Source organism: Anastrepha ludens, chromosome 3, assembly GCF_028408465.1.
Source record: "Anastrepha ludens isolate Willacy chromosome 3, idAnaLude1.1, whole genome shotgun sequence".
NCBI lineage: Eukaryota > Metazoa > Arthropoda > Insecta > Diptera > Tephritidae > Anastrepha > Anastrepha ludens.
This window is the reverse complement of record NC_071499.1, coordinates 49,477,686-49,499,795: the sequence shown is the minus strand read 5'-3', so window position 1 is coordinate 49,499,795 and position 22,110 is coordinate 49,477,686. Positions and strand designations below refer to the sequence as shown.

Genomic DNA, 22,110 nt, shown 5'->3' with positions numbered 1-22,110 from the left:
GCATGTGTATGTATGAAATAATGTATTTATTGGCGTATGTGAGAATTCCATTTACACTCACGTTTATGCCATCCATTGCAGCATTGATGAGTCGACATGCAGAGTTTGCCAACAGCGGCGGCAACAGCAACAGCAACAAATGCAATGCGTCGAATGGATTTAGCGTTGCTGTTGCTGCGATTAATTCAAACTGGGTTGAAGTGCAGCTAACGGAGCGCATAGTAATCATCGAACTCGCAAATCGTCGTTAAATGCTGCTGGTCATAAGCGATGCAATCGCCGCTAGTTGGTCATAATAAAACCCAAACACACACACACACTCATATGCGAGCATATAGGCATGTATGTATGTGCATATCGGCGTATTAGCGCGAATTTAATAAGAGTTTAAAACCGGCATTGCCACTTTGAAGCTGCAAAAACTTGTGATATTTACGAGAGTCTCAAATTCAGTGTAAAAGGAAAATAAAATTGGCATGTACTCGTTACATACTCATGTACATACATATGTATAATATACATTCACATTGTATATATTTATATGTATATACACACATATATTAAATTTTTAGAACAATTTCTCAAAATTCATAAAATTTTTGGGATTTTGTACAACTTTTGAAGCTTTGGTTTATAAAGGTTTTGTTATACAACGAATTATATTTTTATGAAAAATTACCGACAAAAATTTGGCATGAAAAATATTGCGTATATTGTAAGAAGTTTATTATGTGAGCACAGGTGTATGTATATGCAAATACATATTTAACTATGGGGTGCGTTTTTTGTGTATATCAAAGTGCTTTTAATAACATTTAAGGGGACAGATACCTGTCAACGGCCATATTTTTCCTGATTTTCATTAAAATTATTCAAAATGAAGAAGTCACTATATTTTTTTTTCAAAATTGGCATACAGCTTATTTATACATTAAAATAATATAAAATTTTTTTTTTTTAATCATTTAAAATGGCGGATGTAATTCGCGGAATAAAATGCTAAAAAAAAAATTATTTTGGGGCCAATTTTCTTACTATTTTTGCTCGAAAAACTTATTTTTTCGAAAAAAGAAACTCACAGGTATCTGCCCCTTAAATGATTGTACGACCTCTGTTATTATTATTTTTATTGGCATGTTCTTGGTTAAATATAATTTACATTATAAAATTAGGAATTTAGCTCATCTAAGCAGCAGATTTTCTAGGTAGATACTTTTTCAATTCTCCTACGCAACTGTCCGGTGTGGGGATTGGACCAATCCTGCCACAAAATGGTTTCAAGCAGAAACAAGAAATGAGGTTATTGTGTCGCACAGTTTTATCACAACGGATCTACAATTCTAAGTGAGTTGGTTATACAGATCGACTACCACCACAACCTAACCTAATCTAGCCTATCTACGAAAAGTTCGATTTCTCTCTGTTCCGAGCCTTGTATCACTATTTGCATAACGATTTAGATGCTTCATTGTAGACTGTGCGGTTTCACGTAGTTTTTGGATTCCTCTGCTCCGAGTACCAATCAGATTCTATTCTACGGCCGCATGTGCAATGTTGTTTGTATCCTTTCTTAAGGCGACACGGTGGTCTAGAAATTTCAAAAAATCGATTTTTTGTTTTTTCGATATTTCGAAAGTATATGTAGTATCTTAAGAATATACTGTGAAATTTTCGTGCGGAAATTCCCAATATTATAGCTTCTACAACCTATTAACTAGGTAGAGAGCGGTCCGTGCGCTCCTGTACCTCAAACTTTAAACTCATTTATCTCGTAACGACTGTGTTTGGCCTGGTGTTGTCAAAAAGAAAAAACAAAAAACAACCATTCAACGGAATCGTCTGAAATTTTAATAAAGGGTTTTCCAGTTGGTGCACTATCGAGAGATGATTAACGATTTTTTATGGCTGGAATTGGATGGTATTGATCTGGACAAGGTTTGTTTTCAACAAGACGGTGCCCCACAAGCAACGAAACCATTGATCTTTTACGGGAAAAGTTTCCGGACCGTGTTATCTCTCAAAGAAATGATCATAATTGGCCACCGAGATCTTGTGATTTAACACCTTGTGACTTTTTTCTTCTACGCCGACATTTTAGAGTCGATTCAAGACTTCAAAGATGTAATTCGTAAGGCTATCGAGGACATGGGGCAGCCAATTTGCAATTCGGTTATGGAAAATTTCATGAAAAGGATATTGTCCTGTAAGCGTGGTCGTGGTGGTCATTTGCCTGATGTTATTTTCCACTATTAACGCCATACCTTCCTCTTTATAATGAAATAAACATCCCATCATTTATATTAAAAAATAGCATTTTTCTTTGAATATAAAATTACCCCTCTTATTAGATATCCTTATACTATACTTTCGAAATATTAAAAAAGAAATCGATTTTTTTTTAATTCTATGCAATCCAGATTGTACATCAGTCTGCTTGACAAATGTGAAAGATGAAATGGTGAAAGGATTTTTAGAGGTGTACTACCTAGCAGACCTTTATTCGGCTCTGAGCGAATTTTACAGATATGCCGACGTCATTCGTTTTGTGTCCGACTAAAGCTAAATTTTGTGAAACACAAAACGAATGACGTAGAATACAAAGTTCCCCTCAAATTATTTTTTCACCATACCTAACGAGCAAACCTGGTATCTATCATCCTTGTGAAATACCATAATAAATACTGTCTAGGCATTATTCACTACTGACATATAGGCGTCACTTTTGAAGCACCATTTAGTTACAATAGAAACTTTTTTTTTTCTCACAGATGAGGTGCGTCATATGTACTTATAGGCTCCAGCATTACCGTTTCCAGCCATTATCGCATGTAATGTTGACCACCGCTTTGTCCTTATGTCACATAACATAATTCATATATACTAACTTATGTATTTATATATATATGCATTGCAAAAAGTCACAAAAACAATTCATTGCTATTTAAAGAATGCGCATGGAAAGCGAAAGTAAGTAAGTAAGAAAATAGTGGAACCGGTATTCGAACCCGTACTTGAGTACGTATAACGTAGTAAATACACATATGAAGGTATGTATGTGTGCGGTACATTCGAGTATGAATGCAAGTGCGCAGGCGCGTAAGGTACTGTCACAAGTTGTATTGAGGCAATTGAAGCTCAACCCGGTCACTAGTGGCAACTAGTCAAACTCATACTAACGTATGCACCTGCACATATATGTAACTATGTATATATGTATATATTCAAATATATATGGAGATCTGGCTATCGAACGAAGAGGTATGTCAGACAAATACTGATTGGCGTTTTTGCCAGATTTTTGCAGTCATGCCGGTGTACATTTGTATGACCACTAGGTTGGTACAATTTGTAGGTGTAAAAAATCGCAAGTTTCAGTCTGGCAAACGCGAAATGTGTTTATTATTGAGAATACCGACATTTTGCCGTGCATCCAGAACTTTCGAGTCATCAAGCTGAACAGCTCAGCCGCTCAACAGGTTAGTCTAGCGTTTTTGTGGGTTTTATTGACACCTCTTCCTACTCTACATTTCTCATGAGCCTCTAATGCAACAAATGACACCAGTAGCATATGGTTAGCTACAAAGTAGACCGTTTCACCTCGTTGAATGTCATTGAAGGTCTTTCAGTATTACGCTAGTTCCAGTGATTTGTGCATATCGTAGGTAGATTAGGTTATATACTGGTTGGCCGAAGCCACGCAGGTACCAGTATGGTCCAGAGCGATATCAGATGAGAGTCCTATTTTTAGAGAATATATGCATCGCTTAAGAAGCGCGTACTGTTCGCGAACTTTAGAAGTCGCTAAAGACTTAGTTCTGGGATGCATTCTAGTCTTTCAAAACTGAGAGCACCCAAGTAGCATAGCCTAGTTTTCGAGAGAGCCGAACAGCAGTATAGGAGATGCTTCAGTTTGTTTAATAACATTGTTTGAGAGGAGACCTTCCTCTTCCTCTGCTACCACCTGCTGATACCGCATCGAATACTTTCCGATCCGGAGCGTTTGTATCCATTCGGATGATATGACCCAGCGAAAAAAGCCGGCGACTCTTTATTTGCTGCACTATGTCTATGTCAGCGTAAAGCTCATTTAGCAATTTGTTCTAGCGTCTACGTTACTCGCCATCACCAACGTACAAAGGTTCAAATTCCTTCGCAGAATCTTTCGCTCAAACAATTCAAGGGACGCCTTATCGGTTGTTGTTATCGTCCAAGCTTCTGCACCATATGTTAGGACGGGCATGATGAGTACTTTGTAGACTGTTAGTTTTGTTTGTCGAGAGAGGACTCTTGCATTGATGTACTACGTTTTCCGCCGCACACAGGCGTGTGCGTATTTTGGCTGTAACCAGGTAATGATCCGAGTCGATGTTGGGTTCTCGGATCGTACGTACAGCTTAAGCACTGGAAGCGTGTCTTCCATCTATCACAACACAATCGATCTGGTTCGCGTTTTTTTATCAGGAGACTGCCACGTAGCTTGGTGTATTTTTTATGCTGGGATCAGGTGCTGTGTTTCGCGTTCCATGTTTCGTATCTCGGCGAAGTCAATCAGCCTCTTTACGTTACGGGATGCTTCGTTTCGCAGGCTAAATTTCCCGACAGTGTGACTTTCTTGCCCACCTTGGCATTGCCCACCCTTTCCTTCATACTTCCAAAACAAATGATCGAAAATTGGTTAATTTTTTCGTACGTGTTACTCTCTAAAAAATATTAACCTATGACGGAATGAAGTCATTTTAAAAATACGTCACTTTAATTGGCGCCACCGGTAGCTTTTTAGAATACTACTTTTTTCCCTAGTCTTTGTTGGTTTTGAAGTCACGAAATCGGCTCACCTTTCTGTGCCTAAGTATACACAAGTACGTTGATATATAATTCATATAAGTACTGACAATCATACATACACTCACATCTCAAGAAACTAAATAACATTGTCATGTTAACGCACCAACGGCTCCAGCTTCAACAGCGTAACTAACTGTATTGTCCGCACAACTCAATGTTAAAGAAAATTATAATTGAATCAGTGAGAAAAAATAAACAATAATAACCAAAAATAAATAAGCAATAGTAAAAACACAAAAAAAAATATATATATCTATATGATGATGAGAAAAAATCATGTCCGAGCGCAGCCGCAATAAGTACAAAATAATAAGCGGGCAAAACGAAGTCGATTGTTCGGCTGGTTGGTAAGTAATGAAAATTGTGCGCGTAGACGACACAAAACACGCTTTGAACGGTGCAGCGACAACAACAAACAAAGCTAAAGTTGCTGTGTGTACGCTGCCAAGCTGCTGGAGGTGCTGCCAACGGCTCAAAGGCACTTACCACAAAAGTGGTGTAAGCGGTCGAAGTCACAGCCACAGTCACAACCACTGCAGTAGCCGGATTGTCAGCGGCAGCATCGAACATTTAATGTTTTTCTTTCTTACATATTTCCCATTTATGTATTTACGGTCGCACTAAGCGCCGAATGGGCGCTTCATTAAGTTGAGAGTCCGACTTTTACCTTCAGTTACAGACGAGTTTCAGAGCAGTGCGGTTCGAATCAATCGTGATCGTTACAGAGGTTTGCCCATTCGTGCGGTAGTGATACATACCAAATTTGCTAGCTCATAAACATTTCAACGGCAAATGATCCTACAGAAGTGAACTTAGACGACTTGTATATATGAATGTGTGAGTTAAATATCGCTTGCAAACTTACAAGGCGCTGGGCTTGGCACCGATGCGTTTGTTAAGACGCTTTATGCTAATTTGAATACTAAAGGAATTGTAATGTAGAAAAGAAGCAGAAACGTAATATTAAGTTACCCAATGAACGGAGCAATTTTATAGACGCAAGCGAACAAGTGTTAAAAATGCTTTTTTTTGAAAGCCCGCAATGAGGATAAAAGTTTCCATTAAGTGTCTTGTCTTGTGATTACATTTTTTGATTAAAATTTTTTTTTGCATATCAATACCTAGAGCTATTAAAAAGGACATTTGGCATACCAATCGTTCGCTTTTTTGTTTAAAAATCAAAAATACTATTTATAGTTTCAACAGTCTGACACCCCCGGTGCTATTCAATACAATCCTTTCGCTCTGCATGCGCATAAAGGCGGCTGTAGATGATCGAAGGATTAACAACCTATACTTTTTAAACCAAAAATCTCCAGGGCCTCACAGCTAAACGCCTACTCGAAGTGGTCCAAAACAAGTGAAGCGTTCCCGGAAGCCATCAGCAACCGGTTGGCATTTTTGCATCAAGGGAAACCCACATTTATCCATACTTTTGGACTGTTCTGGGAGTCCTTAATTTACTTTTTATTTATTTGTATTTAAATTTAACCTAAAATAAAATATATATATACATATAATTGGCGTGTACACCCTTTTTGGGTGTTTGACCGAGCTCATCCTCCTATTTGTGGTGCGCTTCTTGAGGTTGTTCCACAAATGGAGGGACCTACAGTTCAAAGCCGACTCCGAACGGCAAATATTTTTTATGAGGAGCTTTCTCATTGAAGAAATACACTCGGAGGTTTGCCATTGCCTGCCGAGGGGCGACCGCTATTAATATAGAAAAAACTTTTTCTTAATTTTTTGATCTTTCACTGAGATTCGAACCCACGTTCACTCTCTGAATTCCGAATGGTAGTCACGCACCAACCCATTCGGCCACGGCGGCCGCCGGCGGTGGTAAAATAAAATAGAAGAGCATAAAATGGAGGTTTGCAATTCGACCTTAGGATCTTTGGTGACCTCTACTCTTCAATACCTCATCCGGATACAGTTCCCTAAATAAACCTAAGATGGAGCTTGGTTGGGCAAGCGTATGTGATTTTCTTTTACCTGTAGCAGGCCGAGATGTTCAGTTCTGCAAGGTTGGCCGTCCAGCTATATGCAACCTGCCGACCCCCACGACGGCATGTGTAGCCTGCAGTAACCAGTAGGAGCCTCAGTAAGCACTCTAAGCTTGTCGTTAGGAAGGTTTGTGGGATGTTGAAATCTCTTTTTCTTTATATGCCATCCCAGCAAGGACTTAGCCTGATGTACCTGAGTTTGGCGCTAGTTAAGGTTACGTAGCCTTAGCTCTTCACTTTTGAATTCTTCCCTAATAGCATGTTGCCCCATGTCCAGGAAGGTGTCAGACTCTGAAATTTTGGAAGCTGCAGTCATTCTAATCCATGCATCCGCCATTTCGCGCACGGGCGGATTGGATTGCGATTGCGCTTCCCTAATCAATTTAATGTCTTTATGCACTTAAGGATTATAGAGGAGTTGACCTGAAAGGATGAAAAGTTCTTGCGTGCAGCCAGACTATCGATTAAAATGTCAATCCGCTCAAACCGGAGTTTTTGTTTTAGAAAGATATCTGTATTGTTATTGAAGGGATTGGATATCAGTTTAATTACGTCGGTGAATAGATGGTCTTACGTTTGGTCTGCAAAACTCCTAAGGCATTAATTACATAGTCCTTTTCATCCTTTGAGGTCAAATCCTCAACCGTTCTTGAGCGCATACAGAGATTAAATTGATTAGGGGAGCGCAATTGCATTGGACTTTAAATAGGCATTATCCTGAACTATGAAAAAAATGCGAGGAAATCTAAAAAAAATAGTATTGCGCTGCTTGTAGTCGACAATGCTGTGTTTTATAGTACACACTTACATACATTCATGCATACATACATACGTATATACGAGTAATATTCGCATAACACTCAGGCAGGTGCAGTCAGTGCAAGTGCAAGTACTTTTATTTTAATCAAAAGCATGTTTTTTATTTTAACCAAACAAGTTTTTGTATTATTTTTTCACAAATAAACGTAGTTTAGTAGCAAGTAAAAAAAAGGGAAATATTAACTAACTCTAGCTACCATTTTTTCTTTTCCAAGCTGAGTCTTTTTTCACGAATTTTTTACTTCAGTTGGTATATAAGGTTACAATAAAATACAGAATTTATTGTTTTACCAGTTTGCAAGTAATCCACTAACGAAATCCTTTCGCATCCCAAAAAACTGATGCTAACACCTTCTTGGCCGATTTCTGGAAGCGAACTCATTTCGGAGTTGAAGAACCAGGTTCACACCACTCTTTAGCCTCTTGTTATGATTTGGGATCAAGGTGATAGACCCAAGTCTCATCCATAGTGATGAATCGATGCTCGAAATCCAGTTTATCCCTTCGAAAGTGCCTTAAATGTTTCTGAGAAAGTCGAACGCGAATGTGTTTTTTTCTATTGTTAGCGAATGCGGCACCCATTATGCACACATATTTCTGAAATCCAATATATATATATATATAGTATACGCGTACACCCTTTTTGGGTGTTTCGCCGAACTCCTTCTCCTATTTGTGGTGTGCGTCTTGATGTTGATCCACAAATGGAGAGACCTACAGTTTCAAGGCAACTTCGAACGGCAGATAATTTTATGAGGAGCTTTTTCATGGCAGAAATACACTCGGAGGTTTCCCATTGCCTCCCGAGGGGCGACCCCTATTAGAAAAATGTTTTTCTTAATTTGGTGTTTCGCCGAGACTCGAACCTACGTTCTCTCTGTGAATCTCGAATGACAGTCACGCATCAACTCATTCGGTTACGGCGGCTGCCATCCAATATTTCAGTCAAAATATTGCTTACACTGCCGAATTAGATGCCCATGGCTTCCAATACGATATCTTGTATTTTTTCTACGATTTCTGGTGTTGTTGCTGTTTGTTGCTGTTTAGACGTCGGTGACGTCGAACGTCTTCAAGGCTTGTACGATCACGTCTAAATTCAGCAGCTCATCTTTCTACTATACTAATTGATGGCGAAAAGTCCTTGCACACTTTCAACATTCGCTCATAAATTTCCTTTGCTTTTAAATCTTCAAAAAATAAAAATAAAAAAAAAGAATCACTGCACGAAACTTCATTTCTCCATTGTAGAAAATACTGTGACACGTCGATGCAAAAGGCTTGTAAACAAAGAATCAATTGACAGATTGAAATGAAACTTCACATACGTTCATATGAAGGGTGTACCAACATAGCAAAAATATGTAGGCTACTAGCAAAACCCCTCTTATCGAACTGCAAAACTTATTGAACAACCTATGTAGTATTTAGAAGCTCTAAAATGATACTCGGGATAATATATCAATAAGTTTTAAACTAATTTCAGACAATTTATTAATTATTAAATATAATATGTGGAAATATGTGTGCAGTATATTAAAATATCTTCACATACAAAATTCTCTTTTTTTTTTATTTGAGTGCACTTTTGCCGTAATTTCTTCATTTTACATGCTTAAGGGAACAGTTTGGTATCCCCGCAAAACTAATACGGCTATGTAAGATGACGTTGCTCAACACCAGCAGCGCCGTCAGAATTGGGAAGGACCTCTCCGAGCCGTTTGATACCAAACGAGGTTTCAGAAAGGTTGACTCGCTGTCGTGTGACTTCTTTAACCTGATGTTGGAGAGCATCGTACGAGCCGCAGAACTTAATCGCTCAGGCACAATTTTTTATAAGAGCGTACAATTGCTGGCGTATGCCGATGATATTGACATCATCGGCCTTAACAACCGCGCTGTTAGTTCTGCCTTCTCCAAACTGGATAAAGAGGCAAAGCGAATGGGTTTGGTGGTGAACGAGGACAAAACGAAGTACCTCCTGTCTTCAAACAAACAGTCGGCGCACTCGCGTATCGGCACCCACGTCACTGTTGACAGTTATAATTTTGAGGTTGTAAAAGACTTCGTGTATTTAGGAACCAACATTAACACCGATAACAATGTCAGCCTTGAAATCCAACGTAGAATCTCTCTTGCCAACAAAGTCCTCTCTCGTCGAACAAAACTAACACTCTACAAGACTCTCATCATGCCCGTCCTAACGTATGGCGCAGAAGCTTGGACGATGACAACATCCGATGAAGCGACGCTTGGAGTGTTCGAGAGAAAGATTCTGCGTAAGATTTTTGGACCTTTGCACGTTGGCAACGGCGAATATCGTAGACGATGGAACGATGAGCTGTATGAGCTTTACGACGACATAGACATAGCGCAGCGAATAAAGATCCAGCGGCTTCGTTGGCTGGGTCATGTCGTCCGAATGGATACAAACGCTCCGGCTTTGAAAGTATTCGATGCGGTACCAGCTGGTGGTAGCAGAGGAAGAGGGCGGCCTCCTCTGCGTTGGAAAGATCAGGTGGAGAGGGACTTGGCTTCACTTGGAGTGTCCAATTGGCGCAGGTTAGCACGAGAAAGAAACGACTGGCGCGCTTTGTTAATATCGGCCAAAATCGCGTAAGCGGTTATCGCGCCAATTAAGAAGAAGAAGAAGGGAACAGTGTAATAAAGCACATTGCCAATCAATATTATGTATTTATATATGTATATTTTTTCCCATAGCTCCTAAGTGGAACAAAAGGTCTCTTTAAAACAGAGAATTTGATTTGTCGCCAAGAGCGACCTGTCCCTTTTGCTTCCACTAGTCGCCTCCACGTGTCAGATGCCCTACTACATCTCCGATTGCCTTGCGGGTTCCGGTCTAGGGCTGCTTTTGTGATATCTCCGTGTGTTTTTCGCGGTGTGTGACTGATCCATTTACACTTCCGTATCTGCTTCGTTAATGCCCAGAGGTCGATGTTAGTGATGGTATTGAGAAATACCTGAATTGCGTTCTATTTCTCACACACATACAGAACAAAAGATTTTACATTAGATTCAAAGATTCTCAATTTCGAGCGCCTGGATATATTTATGTGATGATCTCCACACTCTGCCCGAAAGGTCAAACACAGCGCGATCCTTTGATATTCGACTCGACGAGTGTCGACTGCTGAGCGGCCATTTTTGTTGATGACGCTTACGAGATAGGATAATATGAATTTTTGCAATATTTTACACAAATTCGCTAAGATGGTTAGAAAACTGCGAAATTTTTCATTGAAAATTGCATACAAATGTGTTGGATATGTATAGAATCTTTTTCAGTAGAATGTTTTTGATTTAAACTGTTTTAGTGGCTTTCCAATATTTAATTTTCATATTTTAATAAAGTGAGTTCAAGGCGAGATTAACAATGAAATAGGAAATTTGTTTTTTATTATTTTTATTTATTTGGCGATATTTTGACCTCAATTAGAAGTCATATTCAGGAACTTCTGGCTGTGCCTGGTAAAAACAATAATTTAATTTGTTGTGTTATTGTTAAACCAGACTTGCGCCCCAAAATAAAAGTACGAAAACTAGAATTTGTTTGCTAAGTAAAAAAAATTTCGGGATTTGGTTACTATTTAAAAATAATGTAATATTTTGGCTTGAAATACATTTCCTCGCTAAAAATATATGCCTTGGTATCAGTCCCGAAATTCAGGAAGATTACATACATCAAAAATATCGTGAAAACGAAAGATGATTGCCTTCGGAAGATTTATAATTTTTGCCAATTGCGTCGTACGACTATCATATTTGACACTTGTGAACTAGACAGCTGCAATATACAAACAGACAAGCAATGGGCGCGTAAGAGTCACAAATAAAAATTTCCAGCACTCAAGATAATTTTTTTTTTTTAATAAAAAAAGTCATTAAAAAATGGATGATTAATTTTGCGCCACCTTGAATATAAATTTAAAAAAAACTTCTGTTATGTGTTTGACCGAGCTCCGCCTCCTATTTGTGGTGTGCGTATTGAGGTTGTTCCACAAATGGAGGGACCTACAGTTTTAAGTTGTCTTCGAACAGCAAATGGTTTTTATGAGAAGCTTTTTCATGGCAGAAATACACTTGGAGGCTTGTCATTGCCGAGGGGCGACCGGTAGTAGAAGCAAGTTCTTTTATTATTTCCGATCCTATGCACTCCCGAAATAGTAGTACCGCTCCAATCCACGCGGATACGGCGGCCACCTTGTATATGCAAGCAGTTTTTACTCGTCCCATCCGTCACGAAACAGTGTTCCGTTCGTATAAAACCTTACATTTTTGTAAATATTAAAAACATTTCTTCACACTTTTTTCACTGTTTTCACCTTCTAAAACGGAATAATTCTTTTCTACTTTTACTTGCATTAAGTTGGGTTGATCTAGCTGGCTGAAAGCCATCACATTGACCTATTGGTCCTTAGTGGTACCAGATGGAACTTAACCTTTGCCTTTCTTTTTAGTAATCTTCTCGTAATAAGCCTGCGTCTTTTGCGAATTTAAGTACGCCCCAAGGCTCAAACCCCGAGAGGCATTCTAATTTTTCATACCTATTGTAGAACTCGTCGGCATTTCATCCGGGTTCTAGCCAATGCAGGGCAAGAGCAGTGCGATTCCCATCTCGTAGGCAAGTGCCGCTAGGAAATTTTGGCGTATCAGTATACCTACAATAGTTCTGCTTTCCTTTCTAGACAGGGCTAGTACGAATTTGGCGGTTTTGCAAGTGACTAAATTGCTCCACCTCCTGTCTACCCTCCTTTATGACCGCAACGATGCCTTGGGATATCGTATTTAAAGGCTCCAGTATGTAATTTTTTTGTTCAAATGGTATGTAAACAGCGCTTTTGACAATCTCATCTGCAATTTCGTTTCCTGCAATGCCTTTATGTCTGGGTACCCAATAGATTATCGGAGAATATGCAGTAAAAATGGGCATCCTTCACAGCACATACGGTCACAGTTGTAAACAACCGGAGAAAAAGGAATCAATTTTCCATTTCCTCTGTGAATGATCTGCCCTGTGGAAGGACAGAATGTTAAGCCTGTTCGAGAGTCTCGAGCAACCGTCTGGCTTAGACGTCAACAACCTAATAAGGTTCTTAAACCGCAAAGACTGGATATAGTCTTGCTGTAAAGAATTGTTAAACAAGTTGGTAACGAGGATGTGGCAACAAAATGGTGCAGAAGCGCTAGTTGGATTCTGGATGAATCACCACTCTAACCAATCAACCAACCCAATAGATGTGCGCCGTCTGCCTACGGTCAGTCTCTCTATGGCTTGCCTGCTCTTAGGAACGTTTTGAGATCAAATTTCATATGAGTTTGTTGGCTTTATTGTCGCTTGACTAGCAACGTATACATACATATATTTATTTTGGAATTGTTCTATGGCTTTGTGATTCACGATGCCTGCAGCCTTTCCTACAGCAAACACGTTTGTATTAGAGGGCTTAAAAAAATTATTCGATTTTCCTTTTTTATATGCTTCACTCAAGTATGCTTAAAATTAGATAATTTAAAGTATTTATTTATTAATTTTTTTTTAAATTTATTTTTTATTTACAATTTTAATTTTTTATTTTTCTCATTTTTCATTTATCTTCTCGTGCATGCGCTTCCCAAGCTGCGTGGATTTAGTGAAAACACAATAAGTCATATGCGTGAATGGAAAACTAACTAAAGCAATTATTTGAATAGCGCATTAAATATATAAGTAATTTCATTAAGGAAAAGTTGGCGAGCAAACATAAAAGAAATTGTGAAATTGTGAAAGTTCATTGAAATTGAGACCGGAAATACAAATCATACATACATATACTCGTATGTACATAAATAAGTGCATACATAAGTGGCAAAAATCGTTTGAACAAGCAGCGAAACAAACCAATAAAAGATAATCAACCAAAAAACACGCACATTTTCATAAAAAAGTTGAAAACTGCGCGATTCGTAATTCATAGTAGTGCTACAGTAAAGGATTAACAAAAACAAAATCTAGCGTGCAAAATCTGTGAACCGGAACATACTATAAATAAAGAGAGTGTACAAAGAGAGCCGCAGCAACACTTCGCAACAAGCAAACAACCAGCAACATGTTGAAGCAACATCAATTGTTAACATTGGGCATTGGTATGCTATTTGTAATGGGTAAGTGATGGTTTGGATTTTTAATTTCGAATTTCCATTTTTGGCTACTTCTTGAATGCTCGTGCGAGTTCGATGAACTTTTTTTCGTACAAACAAAATTAAAAAAAGCAGAGAATTGCAATTGAAACCCAAAGAGTCACCTATGTATGTATCTAGCCGAAACTAAATTTGTTTAGTTTTTGTGTTTGTTTTTCTTCTTTAAATAAACAAAATAAACATAAATTCAACATTAATGAAATTTTATTTGAGCTGAACGTGATGGAATTGTTAATTGAACGCTTAATGGACTTTTATGTAATGGCTTTGTGCATAGTAATTGGCCGGCGGCACTTGTGGTCAAAAGCGTTTTAAACTCAACAGTGACGAATGTGTTAGAAATTAATGTCAGTTTGTTGCTTGTATTATGCACTCATATATATCTGGGATTGAGTGTGAAAATGTTGCTCAAGGGTCACATCTCGCTATTAAATCCCATTGTTTGTCTAATGCACTCACAATGCGCATGAATGCTGTGCTTAATGAAAGTTTTCGGACCATGAGGGGTGAATGCAAATTAGTGTGAAATAACTCTATTTATTGTTTGCGCAAATCAAACAAGCGTGGGAATTTACAGTTTCATTTAAAATGGTTTCTTGCATTGTTTTGTCTCTTCGTGACCTAAATATGAATTTTATGTTTGTCGTTATGGCATCTAACGCGCACTTATACAACAGATAGAAACTTTTTCAAGTCTCAGAGATTATTAAAGATATCTAAAAAAATAGTCTGACGAGTAGACTGTGGTTCCGAATATCATAATTTGCTGCATAAACTATAAAGAAGGAGCATTAAGAAATACAAAAATGATATCTTCTACTCCAGACACATAGCACTGGCAACACAATGAATCCTAGGTGCCTCAGTGCGATCCTTTTACGGATCAGCCAGCACTACCTCACCTATAAAGAAGGAGCTAGAAGAATGAAATACAGTACTAACGATACCCAAGCTTATTGGGTATACGATTTTTATGAGGCGCTTTTTCATGGAAGAAATATACTCAAAGTTTTGTCATTGCCTGCCGAGGGGCGATCGCTATTAGAAAAGGTTTTGTCTATCATTTGGTGATGAGCTTATGCAGCCATACAAGCTCAGCCTTATATATATAGGTATGTATATATAAATGGCGCGTACACCCTTTTTGGGTGTTTGATCGAGCTCCTCCTCCTATTTGTGGTCTTGATGTTGTTCCACAAATGGAGGGACTTACAGTTTTAAGCCGACTCCGAACGGCAGATATTTTTATGAGGAGATTTTTCATGGCAGAAATACACTCGGAGGCTTGCCGTTGCCTGCCGAAAGGCGACCGCTATAAGAAAAATGTTTCTCATTTAATTTTGGTGTTTCACCGAGATTTGAGCCTACGTTCTCTCTGTGAATTCCGAATGGCAGTCACGCACCAACCCATTCGGCTACGGCGGCCGCCTTATTCACCTAAAAAGTGAGTTAGGTTAGTTTAGCCAGGTTGCTTGTCTAAGACAAGACACTCGGTGTTTGCTTAAGCCACTTAGATCTTTTCGAGAAGGTAATTTGTCCCTGCAGTGAGAAATTTTGCAAATTTCCCAGATCTTCCAAGAAATAATCGCCAAGGGCATTCACAGAGTAGGTGCAGAAATCAGTGATGAGGTACACCCATTCTACTGGCTAGGGTGCTAAGAGTGCAGTGACCCGCTATAACACCTGTGAGCACGCTGGTATTGATCTGTTATGTATAGTAGAAGCAGACACTTTGTCCTTTTAAGATTCAGTTTTGGCCAGAGCGCTTTGGAGATCTTGCAGTTAGTAGTCAGAGAATCCGCAATTACGCTCAAGTCAATCCCAGAGTACAGTTCATTTAGAATTATGCTAATGTCTTCTACCATTCGCTGAAAGTCATGCTCAGAGCCATTCCTTGCATACTTATCCGCTCTTTCATATCCCTCTACTGCAGAGTTTCCGGGTATCCAACTTGGTGTTGTGTTGTGTTGTTGGATAAGCGAGAGCGACCTCCTCCTGCCTTCTTTAACACATCTTGAATTGTTGTACGCTGAGGCCAGTGCCTTGATCGTTGCTTGACTATCAATAAAAATAGTATGGTTTGACGGAGGTAAATTCATTGGGTTACTTCAGGTTAAAATTGAATCGGCACCTATACTGGCAACACACTGTTAGACTAAGTTCTTACTGGGAAGATACAATCCTAAAATATTTAAATAACTTACATATAAACTTTCCAAAGAATAAAATGCGATTTCTTGTAGACATCCTAACCGATCACTGCAAAACCGGTTAGACTGCAAAACCATTTGCGGAGGTTCCGGATATAGTCTAACGAGACTGATCAGTTCTCCGACTCGTCCTTAGAGACACCACCTGCGATATCATCTCGAGAAGAAAAACAAGAAAGAGAAAGAAAAACGTTCATCTCAGCTCTTCCTAATAAGTTGACTAATCAAATAAATAAATAAATAAAATAAAAATGGATGAAAGGTTGAACAAGCCAGAGGGTACCATAGACTTTATGGTCGCTACCTGAATTTCAAAATTATTTTTTCTAATTATTAATAAGAACGACAAGAAACTTCACTAAACGCAACCTGGTCGTCGCTAACAAAGTTTAAGGTTATATCTAGGCCCCGCTGACTGTTGTTAAAGGGGAATCGCACCACTTATTTCTCAGAAAAATGAAGCGCCATTTCTTCGTGTATTATTTCGAAAACCCTTTAGCCCCAGTACAAAAGACACAGGGGCTCAGAAAAACCTGGAGACTCCACGCCATTCAATTTCCAAACTCTCAGCTGTGTTTACCGGCTATTGAACGATCGGCCCACACGCGGAAAAGCTAGGTTTACCATTTAACCCCCATTGCCGAAGCTGTGGGGACCTTTCAGAGAGGAAGACTGTTAAGCAGTTTCTCTGTAAATGTTTAGGTTTGGCAGCTCGACGGTTAAGGTCACTGGATGCTCCTTTCTTCTTCATTACATCAGCAGCTCTTGCCGGCTGTAGATATCTGCCAGATGGAGATCTCATAATGGTATTAAAATGGCGCTTTAGTGCTACTTGGGGAGTGCCAGAGAGGTACTTCATCTATTTCAACTAGCTACCTACTACTCGGAAGGGCTCGGGCTCGAAATATACTGTAGGTTTGAAACATCAAACAATAGAAAAGGAGTTTTCTAATAGCGGTCCCCACTCTTTAGGCAATGGCAAACATCCGAGAGAATTTCTGCCACGAAAAAAGACGCTCATAAGAAACCTTCTAAATTGTAGGCTCCTCTATTTATAAAAAAACAACAAGACGCAACCCATGAATAGAAGAACGAGCGCGGCCAAACACTTATTCTACTATTACCACCGCTACTGTTGTTCATTTCCCTTGTTCGGGCATTAACTCTGTTCGGCGTCTCTCTGCACATGCCGTTCCATGTGTAACATGCTTCGGCTAGCTCCTTTTCGATTGTTCTTCGTCACGTATTTGCTGGTGCTCTGGAACGTCTGCTTCCCTACGGATTCCATGTAGGTGCTTGTCTTGCTATATACCTCCTAGGCTGTCTTAAGGTATGCCCTATCCATTTACATTTTCTAGTTTTGATTTCGTTAGCTAAAACCTTTTGCTGAATCTGGATCTATAAAAATTCGACTAAAATGCATTCAGTACAAGCGCAAGCATTTTGTTTTGCGTCTTGTTCTCGAATACTTCCAAGTTTCATAACCATTGTATAAAATGGATTTTATTTATTGGGGCTGTGCTCCACTCATCTCAGGCGAAGCTTCACTATCTAACTTATCGTTACTTCGCTTCTTAGAATTTTTCGACGATTAGGATCCCTAACAAAGATTAGAAGCACTAGCGAGCGCTGCTAACAAATGCTTGTCAAGCTATTTACGAATTGCTTAGCCTGTTCTGATTTACTTGTGAAGAGCCAAAGGGACGGTCCAACTATATGAACAAATGGCGATACGTTTGTGTTAAAATTGCTATGATTTTCTTTTCTTCGACAGGCACTAGTTCCCGGCACTAGCTCAGAAAACATTTTCAAAACTGGTGAAATAGAATTATCTTCTTACTTCAAGGAGTTAGAGAAAAAACTACGTTCTATCTTTAAGGTAATAGGATACACGAGGTGGTTGTAGATCTTCTTCTCCTTCGCATTGAATACTTTGAGAACCCGAGTATTTGTATCCATTCAGACGACATGACTTAGAAAACGCTCTATTCGCTGTGCTATGTCTATGTCGTCGTAAAGTTCATACAGCTTTCGTCTGCGATGCTCGCCGCCGCCAACGTGCAATGGTCCAAAAATCTTCCGTAGAATCTTTCTATCAAACACTGCAAGGGACTCTTAATCGGATGCTGTCAACGACCAATCTTATGCGCCATACGTTAGGATGGGCATGGGAGATCCTTATAGAGAGTTATTTTATTCGTCGAGAGAGGACTTTACTACTCAATTGTCTACTTAGAACAGAGTAGCACTTGCTGGTGAGAGATGCCCACTGTTGGTTCCTTGATAAGCGAAGTCTCTTAAAACATATATAGGCATACATATTAAAATAAATAAATAATTGGCGTGTACACTTCTGTTAGGTGTTTGGCCGAGCTCCTCCTCCTATGTGTGGTGTGCGTCTTGATGTTGTTCCACAAATGGAGGGACCTACAGTTTCAAGCCGACTCCGAACGGCAGATATTTTTATGAGGAGCTTTTTCATGGCAGAAATACACTCGGAGGTTTGCCATTGCCTGCCGAGGGGCGACCGCTATTAGAAAAATGTTTTTTTTTATTAATTTTGCCTTCACCGAGATTCGAACCAACGACCTCTCTGTGAATTCCGAATGGTAATCACGCACCAACCCATTCGGCTACGGCGGCCGCCTAGGCATACATATTAGACCGTATATAATCAGTACTCTGTGTCATATTGATGAGTAAGAAACAAATTATAGAACCTCTCCAGTTCCTGTACTCTGGCGCTTGGTGTCTGAATCGCACTGCCAGAAAACTACGTTTTGTCACCAGTTACGATATTGGAAAATAAAACGTTTGACGTCCACCGAATGCCTAACTTTGCAACACACCTTGTAATATATGTATATGGAAATTTTTTCTGAAACCACGCTTCAGTAAACTTCCCCAATTTTACTCTTATTTTGAATTTATATAAAAAGTAATCAAAGCGAAATGTAAGTGAAATTTTAACTTACTAAGAGATCCGACTTAAATGCTTATCGCCGGAAATAGGCATATGTTGTAATGTCCGGTGGTAAGAAGAAGAAGAAGCATAAGTAGCTGAAAGCGCATTTTTAAGAGCAACAGTGTGGAAAAAGTTAATCAGCAAATACCAAAAGAAAAAAACAAAAAAACTCCAGAAAAATAGGAAATTCCAATGAAGAATTATAAAAGTTCTATCCACATCTTCAACTACATATTTGGGGGGTTGGGGTGAGTGAGTGTAGGCGTTAAATAATTTAAGTGAAAAACTTGAGAAAGCATCAAGGCGTATAAGTGGTGAGGCCGCAGGACATTGTATGCTATTTGAAAGTGTGGCGCAGAAAAGGATGAGCAAGGAGAAGACAAAATGCTGGCGCGAGAGTGTAAAACGATTTGTACAAAACCGCAAAAACAATTATTTTCAAATTGCTTGGAATATGCCACGACAGCTGACCGCAAAGAGCGGTGGGCTTGAATAAAAGTATTTGCTGTGGCGGAGGAGCTTTGCTTTCGTTTAGTTTTCTTTTTTGTTTTGTTTTTTTTTTTGTATTTTTTCCTTGACATGATGAATGATTTTGCAGAGAGTAGTAGCAGCAGCAGCAGCTTGATAAATCCTAATTGATACATTCCTTCCTGCTTCACGCTTTGTTCCATTTCGATTATTTGTAATTTAACCGCTCAAAGTACAAGTGACTCGCTTTCAAGACTTTACTTTGCATCTGAAACTCCAACTTCCAAGCAAATTAAGTGAAGTATTTTTGTATTTTTTTTTCTCCACATTTCTCTTGACTTGGTAATGGCGTTTTTTTGCACCACCAACTTTCGTTTCTGCTCCTTAAACTTTACACCGAAAAATTACATTGAAATTCACTTTAACTTTTCTTTATCTTTTCCATTTTTTTTTCTCTTTTCTCATAGCGAAATTTTGCTCGCCTGTAATTTTCCCCTTTTATTGCGTTTGTGATTTGGTTCGAGCGTCGTTTGGTTAGCGTCTCACAAAAGAAAGGGGTTTTGTTTCGCACATTGAGTTATCTGTATTTTTATTGAATTTTCTGTCTTCCCTCTTTTGCAACGATTTCCAACAAGCCAGCCTTCCCTACCGTAGGTCGTGCCAATCCACCATCACTTCATTTTGGCCTTCTATCCATGCAACATTTGTCCAATCCTTTTTTAATGGAGTTTAGAGAAATTATCTTTTAGTTATTTTTTTTAACGTCTACATTTTCACTTTGCTTTCACTCACTTACTTGTAGCGTTCGTTTGCTTTCGATTATACCAGCAGAGAAAGCGTTGGATTCGAACTAGGGGTATATAGTGTATTTTGGCTAAGAATAGTTTGAGTCTCCTTTCATTCAGTGAAAGCAACTAACGCATCTCTTACCAAGATACCATATGAAGAGTTTTACCCTGCGCGCTTCTCATTTTCGGTACTAATTTTTCTTTGTCCTAAACTTAAATGTAGTACATCTACTATTTGAGAGATACGCGATGATTGAAAGAGCAAATGCGTTGAAAAAGGCCAGATTTGTGGAACAATTTTCATAGGCTTTTTCACCACGTTAAGTTATCATCTCCAAAAATGGAGAGACCTACAGTTTTAAGCCGACTCCGAACGGCAAATGGGTATTATGAGGCGCTTTTTCGTGGCAGAAATAGACTCGTTCTATTATTTGATGTTCCATTTGTAATCCAACATCAAGACGCACACCACATATTACATAAAGTAAAATCAAATAAAATCAATAAAAATCAAATAAAATCAAATGAAATAAAAAAAAAAAATTAAATAAAATCAACTAAAATCAAATAAAATCCAGTAAAATCAAATAAAATCAACTAAAATCAAATAAAAAAAAAAATTAAATAAAATCAAGTAAAATCAAACAAAATCAAATAAATTGAAGTAAAATCAAATAAAATCAAATAAAGACAAACAAAATCAAGCAAAATCAAATAAAATCAAGAAAATTCAATTAAAATCAAAAAAAAGCATATATCCTGCCATGCTGAAGGAGGGTGCAGAGTTCGTGACAGCAGCCCTGAAGAAAATCTTCTCGGCATGCCTGGCACTGGCTTACATACCACGCTCTTGGAGGATGGTGAGGGTCGCTTTCATCCCAAAGGTTGGAAAAGACGACTACACCAGCCCCAAAAGCTTTAGACCCATCAGCATGACCTCTTTCATGCTGAAAAGTCTCGAACGACTGGTGGAACTGCGCATACGTCAGAAGTCGCTGAAGGCTCACCCTCTGCCTCTATTTCAGTATGCCTATCAGAGTGGAAAATCCTGCGAGTCGGCACTGCAAAACCTTGTTGCTAGGGTAGAGCTGGCCATCGACAGGAGGGACTACGCTATGGGTATCTTTTTAGACATAGAGGGGGCGTTTGATAATGCCACTTTTAATAGTATGTGTAACTCTGCTAGTAGGCACGGCGTAGACCGGGTGCTAGTAAATTGGATTCGTTCGATGCTGGCCCAAAGAATCATTTCGGTGCGAGCAGAGGAAGATCTGCTGGTGTCATCTGGGGTTAACAGAGGCTGCCCCCAAGGTGGTGTGCTGTCTCCGTTGCTCTGGTGCATGGTAATTGATCCTCTACTCACCACCTTAAACGATTCGGGAGTCTACGCACAAGCATATGCGGACGATGTTGCTTGTTTGGTAACAGGCTCTTCGCTTACGAACATCTGCAGGAAAGTGCAGAAAACTCTGGATCGGATTGACACTTGGTGCTGTGCGAACGGGCTGTCGGCAAATCCCGCCAAGACTGGTATTGTCCTCTTTACCAGAAGGAGGAAGCTTGATGGACTCGTTCTGCCAAAGCTAAAAGGAGTCACAATCCAGATATCCAAGGAAATCAAATATCTTGGAGTAATCCTCGATAGCAAGCTCCTATGGAAATCACACGTTGAAACAAAGGCATCAAAAGCGCTGACAGCTTTCTGGCAGTGCAAAGGTGTCTTTGGGAAAACGTGGGGTCTCTCTCCTAGCAAGGTCCTATGGATCTACACGGCTATGATAAGACCCATTATCACCTATGCATCAGTGGTC

General features: G+C 39.1%; 1 long non-coding RNA gene across 1 annotated transcript; it reads left to right on the top strand.

Annotated features, from left to right (window-relative positions):
* The first annotated feature begins 5,513 nt into the window (after window positions 1-5,513).
* LOC128857896 (uncharacterized) lies at window positions 5,514-13,710 on the top strand. Its single transcript, XR_008453957.1, has 2 exons — window positions 5,514-5,682; window positions 13,309-13,710. It is a non-coding gene; the product is annotated as an uncharacterized LOC128857896 (long non-coding RNA).
* The last annotated feature ends 8,400 nt before the right edge of the window (window positions 13,711-22,110 follow it).